Genomic DNA, 9795 nt, shown 5'->3' with positions numbered 1-9795 from the left:
CCTCTACTCACTACAAAACAATAATTTTACAGAAATGGATAAATTCTTAGAGAAGTACAAACTCCCCAAACTGAACCAAGAAGAAATAAATCAACTAAATAAACCAATAACTTACAGCGAAATACAGGGAGTAATCAAGAGCCTCCCAACAAAGAAAAGCCCAGGCCCAGATGGATTCACCAACAAATTCTATAAAACCTTTAATGAGGAGCTAATACCAATACTCCTCAAACTCTTCCATGAAATAAAAACAGAGGGAGAAATCCCAAACTCATTCTATGAAGCTAATATGATACTCATCCCCAAACCAGGCAAAGACCCAACAAAAAAAGAGAACTACAGACCAATATCACTAATGAACACAGACGCAAAGCTCCTCAATACAATATTAGCTAACAGGATGCAGAAACTGATCAAGAAAATTATACATCATGACCAAGTAGGCTTCATCCCACAGTCACAAGGATGGTTCTACATCCGTAAATCAATCAATGTAATTCACCACATCAACAGAACTAAAATCAAGAATCACATTGCTATCTCAGTCGATGCCCAAAAAGCCTTTGACAAAATACAACATCCATACTTATTAAAAGATCTGGAGAAAACATGAATAGATAGAACATTCCTCAAAACAATAAAAAGCCATATACAATAGACCAACTGCTAACATCGTATTAAATGGGGAGAAACTAAAATCATTCCCCCTAAACTCAGGAACAAGACAAGGATGCCCACTCTCCCCACTTCTTTTCAATATACTGCTGGAATCCCTAGACATAGCAATAAGACAAGAGGAGGACATCAAAGGGCTCCACATCGGCAAGGAAGAAATCAAGCTATCCCTATTCGCAGATGACATGATCTTATATCTGAAGGACCCAAAAAACACAGTCCCCAAACTCCTACACCTAATAAACCATTTTGGCAAAGTAGCAGGCTATAAAATCAATCCACAAAAGTCAGCAGCTTTTCTGTACACCAGCAATATACAAGCAGAAAAGGAAATTATGGAAATAATTCCTTTTACAGTAGCCAAAAAAAGAATAAAGTACCTAGGGATCAACCTAACCAAGGACGTGATGGACCTATTTAATGAGAACTATAAAAATCTAATAAAGGAAATCAAAGAAGACACAAGGAGATGGAAAGACCTCCCATGCTCATGGGTAGGCAGAATCAATATAGTGAAAATGGCCATATTGCCCAAATTGTTATACAAATTCAATGCAATCCCCATCAAAATCCCAACTGCATTCTTCAATGAAATAGAGAAAGCAACCCATAAATGCATATGGAACAGCAAAAGACCTAGAATAGCCAAAGCAATTCTAGGCAAAAAAAGCAATGCAGGAGGTATCACAAGACCAGACTTCAAGCTCTACTATAGGGCCATCATAACAAAAACAGCCTGGTATTGGTATAAAAACAGACCGGAAGACCAATGCATCAGAATTGAAGATCCAGAAATTAAACCGCACTCTTACAGTCAGCTGATATTCCACAAAGGAGCTAAAGACATACAATGGAATAAACATAGCCTCTTCAACTACTGGTGCTGGGAGAACTGGGCAGCCATATGCAGAAAACTCAAAGTAGACCCAAGCCTATCACCATGCACCAAGATCAACTCAAAATGGATCAAGGACCTCAATATAAGGCCTGAATCCTTGAAACTACTGAAGGATATAGATGGAAAGACGCTAGAACTTATAGGCACAGAAAGGAACTTCCTGAATAGAGTCCCAGGGGCACAACAAATAGGGGAGAGACTCGACAAATGGGACTACTACAAATTAAAAAGTTTCTGCACAGCTAAGGACACAGCCACCAAACTAGAAAGACAGCCAACCGTATGGGAAAGGATCTTTACCAGCACAGCAACAGACAAAGGCCTAATATCTGTCATCTACAGAGAACTCAAAAAACTAAGTCCCTCCAAGCCCAGTAAACCAATTAGGAAATGGGCAAAGGAGCTAAAGAGAGACTTCACAAGAGAAGAGATAAAAATGGCAAAGAAACATATAAGGAAATGTTCAACATCCCTGGCAGTAAAGGAAATGCAAATAAAAACAACCCTGAGATACCACTCACTCCAGTTAGAATGGCCTATACTCTGAACTCAGGCAACAACAAATGCTGGAGGGGGTGTGGGGAAAGAGGAACCCTCCTCCATTGTTGGTGTAAGTGCAAATTAGTACAACCACTTTGGAGAAAAGTATGGAGGTTTCTCAAACATAGACCTACCCTATGACCCAGCCATACCACTCCTAGGCATCTATCCTGAACAACAGGTCCCAAGATATCAAAAAGACATCTACACTTCCATGTTTATCGCTGCACAATTCACAATAGCCAAAATATGGAAACAACCCAGATGCCCCTCCACAGATGAATGGATCCAAAAAATATGGTACCTATACACAATGGAATACTACATAGCGATTAGGAATGGTGAAATATTGTTATTCGCAGGGAAATGGTCAGAAGTTGAACAAATAATGTTGAGCAAGACAAGCCTAGAACACAGAAAACAAAGGGGCATGATCTCCCTGATATATGACTGTTAAGATGGGGGGAGGAGGAGACAGTAGAGACCAGGTCTGTGAAACCAAAAACTTCTTGTCAAATGGTATTGCCCACAGGTTTGGGTCAGCGACCCTACACTATGTAACTAAAACCAAACAACTACTCAACATATAAAGGTCAAAAATTGACCTCTCTGTGGATCACAATAGCTCAAAAGCTATGTATGTACATTCATATAAGACTATTGTCGACATATTGTCTATTGTCGACATTACACTTAAAGCCCTAGGCGACTTTTCTTCGGCGTAGGCCACGTGGCTACTGTATATGTTCTTGGTACATTGTATATTGTATATATGTTTACCGACCTAGGGAAGGGAAAGAAAAACAGGATGTAAGATATAACAAGTAATGTACACACTGCCCTACTATGTAACTGTACCCTTTTTGCACAACACCTTGTCAAAAAAAACACTTTTCTTTAATTAATAAATAAATTACAAAAAAAAGAATTCACCCTCACTAAAGAAAATTAATCTGCTGAAATGTGAACTTGCAAAACACTTTGCGACACAGAATACTACTCTATATCCTCTATGGACATTTCTTCTATAATCTATCTGTCTATCTATCTATCTCTCTATCTATCTATCTATCTATCTATCTATCGTCTATCTATGTATCTATCTATCTATCTGCCAATTGCAGGGCTTGAACTCAGGTCCTAGGTGATATCTCTGTGCTGGTTTTTGCTCAAGGCAAGCACTCTACTACTTTGAGCCACAGCTTTGCTTCTAGGTTTTGAGTGGCTAATTGGAGATAAAAATATCACGGGGACTTTTCTTCCTGGGCTGGCTTCAAACTGAGATCTCCAAATCTCAGTCTCCTGAGTAGCTGGGATTACAAGCACGAGCCTCTATGGCCCAGTTCTTATTTTCTTATTATTTCATCATGTACAGTGCACATGATTGAATCCTCAATTGCTTTCTTTTCCTCATTCTCCCTTTTCAACCAATTTTATAGTGTGCCATTATCCTATTTCATATATGGGAATGTGGCTTAGTAGGTAGAGTGCTTGCCTGGAATGCATGAAGCCCTGAGTTCAATTCCTCAGTACCACATAAATGGAAAAGGCTGGAAGTGGCACTATGGCTCAAGTGGTAGACTGCTAGCCTTGAGCACAGAGAGGCTCGGGGACAGAGCCTAGGCCCTGAGTTCAAGCCCTATTTTCTGCTGAGCCTTTCTTTCTTGTCATGTATTGCCCCCCTCTTCTATAAAGACCACTGATTTTTGCCTTCTCTGTGCAAGAGAACTCTATCTTCCTGTGACCTCCTTGCATCTAGCATCCCCTGCCTAAGCTCCAGTCTCCATCCAAACAACCATGTCCAGACCCTCTATTCATCCACTCCTGGAACCAAGTTCCCTGAGCCTCCTTGCCACTAGTTACCCCCAATTGGATCAGTACCATTGACAATGTTAGGGCCATGACAAGGAGGACGATGAGGCACATGCAGTTGCTGAGCAGGTTCAGCTTGTTGTATACGTGGACCATCATCTCTGACATCCAAGCTAGGGCATGAGAGAAGAGACATAGCATTCAGGATATGACAGAAAGATGAAGACTGACATCCCCAAACTCATCCTCACAGTGTCAGAAATCTACACAAGTGATGTGCATGCATCCTCCCCTAGGAAAGTGATGGGTCAAAGGCCTGGGAAGGAAGGAGCTCAGAGTCTCTTGTCCCAGATCCCTGACCCTAGCTTTGCTCATTGGAGAAGATGGAGTATCCAAAGGCCATGACTCTCTACATGAAGAACATGACCCTGATGGACACACTGGCCACAGACTACATCCTGGACTAGGAGGGACTAAGATCTACAGGTCATGAATCTGTCATGGTGAGAACCCTGAACATGGCCAAGTTCTCAAACCTAGCCTCTATGTGTAGAAGCCCCAATCCCAGACTAACTGCTATATACCTGTGAGTGCTATGTGACTAGCCAAACCTCACTTCTCTGCCTACCTCTCACCCATTTTGCCCACCACTGTCTCTTCCTTCCCACAGATTGCCTATGATGTCCCTATGTGTCCCTCACCTCTGTACTGCTTTATGCCTTCCCCCCACTTAAAGATATCCATCTCTCATCATCTGATCGTATCTGTTTTCATGCCCCATCTATGATGACCCCTGCTCCATCTGACCCTGTGATCTCTGCCATTCTCACAGTTACTGGAGGATAAAATTGTAGGCAAACTCACTCAGGGATCATGGCTGCCCTTATTCCCCCAAGGGCTCCTGACCACTTAAAACCCACCCCTTGTCATAATCTAGCCTCAAACTAAAGTTCCAAGGCTCCTATGGGAACTATGAGACACAAAGGGTGCCCCTCCCCCTCCCAGATAGCCCATCACACAGGCCCTCTGCCTGCCCACTCCCTGCCAGAATTCCATGTAGATGTGCAAGACTTCGGGGTGGCACTCAAGGCCAAAGCCATAATGGGTGCTGTATAAGGCACCAGTTCAGGAACAGAACAAGCACATGTGGTTAGAGCATGCAAGCATCAGAAGACCACTTTGTCCCTCCCTAAGACCTTTTGTCACTCTCCATATCAGACACATTTCAGCCCCCCCCCCCAGGTCCACCACAGAGCTCCATCTTGAGTAATGCAGAGTGGCCATGACCAGAGGATCTGGCTGTGTTGGGCGCTCCTACTCTTCTGCATCCCTACTGTGAGTCAAATGTGAACAACTGGGCCCCACAGATGTGGTTGAGGCCCTGGGATAAGAAGACTGAAGTGTCTTTCCCTTCAATTTTGTCTACTTGAGACTCACATGATAGCTTTGCTGTGGAATTTTTGCATGGGTGCAGGTATTGGGGCTTAAACTGAGGACCTGGGAATGTCCCTTAGCTTTTTCACTCAAGGCTAATGATGTACCACTTGAACTAGAGCTCCACTTCAGGCCTTTGCACTGTAAACTGGAGATTAGAATATCAGGATATTGCTGCCTGAGATCCCCCAACCATTAAAGTTACAATGGCCTTCGGTCACTCATGCTTGTAATCAGCACCTAGGCCTTGAGTTCAAGCCCCAGGACTGGAAAAAATATCTTGCACTTTCAGTCTCTAGATATTTTCAGAATCAAACCAATCATTTAACAGTGTACACACAGAAAATAACTTTTAAAAAATATGCTTATAACATATATTTGTCACCAGCAGATCTCAAAGAGGTAACAAACAAGTTTACAATACAAATCCTGTGAAGACACATTTCTCATCTTCTCTGCAGTTCACAATATTCTATTTATATAAATTTAAATCAGTTAACACTTGAAACTCATTTTAAAAAGTCAGAAACTCATGAAATGAAGAACTGTGTAAAGAAATATTAATGAATCTTTAGGATTACCAAACTGTCACAGCATTATTTTCCTTTATAAAAACATCCCAATACAACAAAATAAACATTATGGAAAACATGACAAGTTAAATCAGAGATTTTTGGTTTAGTACTGTTCCTGAGTCTCTTGTTTTTAAAAAAAAATCAAATTTAATAAAAGGCTAGTTCAGAACTGGTGCACAACTCTCATCTCCTCAATGCTGCATGGTGAATACATTTAAGACAAGAGGCTACACATGCTGAAATGGTCCCAGAAATGTCAATTTGCCTGTGTCTCTGCAGTAGGGTTATCTGAGACACTGATGCACTTAATCCTAAAGAACTATCAGCATCTCTCTTAAGCTGCTGAAATATAATGTGAAACTACAAATAAAAAGTGAATAATTAGGGCTTGGAATATTGCCTAGTGGCAAGAGTTCTGGCCTCGTATACACGAAGTTTGATTCCTCAGCGGCACATATATAGAAAAGGCCGGAAGTGGCACTGTGGCTCAAGTGGCAGATTGCTAGCCTTGAGCAAAAAGAAGCCAGGGACAATGCTCAGGCCCTGAGTCCAAGCCCCAGGACTGGCAAAAAAGTGAATAATTTCAGTTACTAATAAATATTAAATTTCTAAATGGATCTGTAAACTATGTACACTAAATTATGTAGCATAACATAGGAATAAACACTTTCAATGCTTGGACATAGACATTCTAATTCCAGAAAGTATCTGTCTCCTTGATCCATGAAACAAAATTGGCCATGTTTTTATTTAGTAACTTAACTTCAATCATTGCATGTTTATAATACCTACACAGTATATATTCTTGCAAATGATAAAGCACTGGATTTAGAAAGCATATACTGAATCAAATTAAGGCTAATTGTTGCAATTTAAAACTTTGCTTTTTATCTCAAATTTACTTCCTAGGTTTATATTGTTAGGGCACTAAATGTAGATCAAATTTTCTAGTCAAGTATGGCAAAATGTTCTCCATCAACAAATCTCTACAACCATCTTAAGGCATTTCAAAGCGACATGGTAAAATCTACCCAACTGTACATCTCATCATAATGCAATCTCCATTGCAAACTAATTTCAAAGAAGCTAATAATCATTAGCTTTTCAAAAACTGATTATGCGGTATGCTAAAATTTAGGAGTAAAATGATGGTAGTAATCACGCAAAATATGATTCATTCTGATTCATTAAAATAAGTACCTCACTGTATAGATGGGACATTGAGACATAGACTTTTTCTTTTCAACAGGGTCTTAAAGACTGTCCTTGAACTCAGATTCTCCTGCATCAGCCTCCCGACTTTTCATCTTTTTTCTAGTACACTAAATCCCCAAAACAATGATGTGGGGAATAAGGCAGACAGAGAAGCCAGCTATGCCTATAGGTAGAACTAAAAACACCTGTGGGTTATAATGAGTTCAAATTTCACATGAATTGGTATATTGAACTCATCTGACCATGTCACAACTCCTAGTTTAACCTCTTGCAAACCCTTTCAGCATGGACTAGACAAATACCATTTAACTACCTTCCTTCTCTGACCAGATGATAAAGATTAGCCAATGCTTATACATATATATACACACATATACACATAATGTATATATACATATATGTGTATGTATATATATACATATATATATATCCTGCATGTTGAATTATATGCAATTAGAAGGTCCAATTAGAACATTTTGGTGCCCTTTTCAGAAAAAAGTTTCAAAACTTCTAAAGGCAAACATAAACATATGGCATTTTATTTTATAGCAATTAAGTAAATAATGTATGACCACCATGGCATTTTATTTTGTAGCAATTAAGTAAATAATGTATGACCACCACTTTGCAGCATTCTGTCTGCAAGTAATGTATCTTTCCCTACCAGCTACCATTCCAGTTCTACAGGGCATTTGCTAGTGAGGCAAGCTGTACAATGACCAGACTTTTCAAAATACTCCAGACCATTTCCATTTTCTTGAATCTTAATGTCATGCTTTTTAACTTTCTGTTTCTTAAATTTTATCTTCTCTTGTACAGATGAAATCAGTCCTTCTACTGACAGATACACAATGTTGTTTGCTCTTAGGTATTCTTCAAGATGACCAAATTCTGGTTTGTTGGCAATCAGCTCTTCTTTTATGGGAATGTTTATTCCCATGAAGCATGGATATCTAATTGGTGGTGAAGCTACTAGAATGTGTACCTCTTTTGTACCTGATTCTTTGAGTAATTTTATTATGGGTGAGATGATATTGAGTCTTACAATTGAGTCATCTATAAGAACAATTCTTTTGTCTTTAAAGTTGTCTGATAATACTCCAATTTTTGCCACACCAAGTTGTCTTAATCTCATGTTTGGCTGAATGAAGGTTCTTCCCACATATAACTTTGTACACAGCACCGCTGTGGAGGTCTACACTTTGCTGCATAACCAAGAGCAGCAAGTGTAGCAGATTCTGGAACAGTGCTAATCATGTCTGAATCCACAGGAGCTTCAATCACCAGCTGCTGACCATAGCGGTATCTGACTGTATAAAACATTTTTTCTTCAAAGATGCTATCTGGTCTTGCAAAATAAACATATTCAACTACACAAAAAGCCAGTGGGTTTCCTTCAGATCTTGGTATTATGTCAAGAGTATGGACATTACGTCTGGATATTTCCACAGTTTCCCCAGGCAAGACTTCCCGGTAATATCTTGCACCAATAGAATAAAAGCTACATGATTCTGAGGACACCACCCATCCTTCAGGTTCTGATGTTTTCTTCCCTTTATCATTTATATCAGAGACCTGAATAAGACGACCAAATCAGAGAGGACAATGTACATAAGGATCTCGTAGTGCATAATTAACATCTCTGTGCATTATAATCAGGGAGTACACTGTGGGTGCTTCCTTCATTAAATTTTTAATCATTGCTACCCAGTCTGGGGTGTCATCTCGCTCCTGAGGAGAGGTATACACCAGTAACTGGGTAATCATTTAACTATCAGAGCTTGTTGCCAGACCAATGACATGATGCAGAAGCTTTTTCCTTAATTGAGCAGCATTTACCAATTCCCCATTATGCAGTGTTTCAACAACAAAGGGCTGACAGTTTTCTAATTCACACTTTCCTGTAGTGGCGTATGTCTAATTCCAAGATTTAAAACATACAATTTCTTTAAGTTGTCTTCAGTAAAAACATGATTTACAAGACCCGTTCCCTTATGTACTTTGAATGCTGGCACTGAACTCCCATCACTGGTCACAATTCCAGCATTTTCCTGACCCTGGTGCTGCAGTCCCATGAGTCCCAGAGCAATCACATGTGGCACATCTAGTTGTGTGGGCCACTCTCCAGAGGTGATGCACTTGAACACCCCACATTGCTCTCCAATCCCTGACTCTTCCAGCTCCATGGCGCCGCCAAAAGCATGTGGAGAGGGCTGGGAATATGGCCTAGTGGCAAGATTGCTTGCCTTGTATACATGAAGCCCTGGGTTCGATTCCCCAGCACCACATATATAGAAAACAGCCAGAAGTGGTGCTATGGGTCAAGTGGCAGAGTGCTAGCCTTGAGCAAAAAGAAGCCAGAGACAGTGCTCAGGCCCTGAGTCCAAGCTCCAGGACTGGCAAAAAAAAAAAACATGTGGAGGGACCTGCCGCCACTGTCAAGGTCTGAGCACCAAACAGCTGCCGCTGGTTCGGCACAGAGCACCTCGGAGGCTCATGCGCCAGGAAAGCTTCCTTCTTCTCAAGAGGTTCGACCCTCGCTCAAAATGTAAACTTTTAATTAACCAGAAAGTAACTATTCCCAAGAGTCAGAATGACAACACACACACACACACACACACACACACACACACACACACACACACA

General features: G+C 40.6%; 1 pseudogene; it reads right to left on the bottom strand.

The window, feature by feature from the left end:
* Positions 1-7785: 7785 nt before the first annotated feature.
* Positions 7786-9335, bottom strand: LOC125343777 (annotated as a pseudogene).
* Between the last annotated feature and the right edge of the window lie 460 nt (positions 9336-9795).

The sequence above is a fragment of the Perognathus longimembris genome, chromosome 28 (assembly GCF_023159225.1).
Source record: "Perognathus longimembris pacificus isolate PPM17 chromosome 28, ASM2315922v1, whole genome shotgun sequence".
In the NCBI taxonomy this organism is placed as follows: domain Eukaryota; kingdom Metazoa; phylum Chordata; class Mammalia; order Rodentia; family Heteromyidae; genus Perognathus; species Perognathus longimembris.
This window is presented reverse-complemented; position numbering and strand designations above follow the sequence as displayed.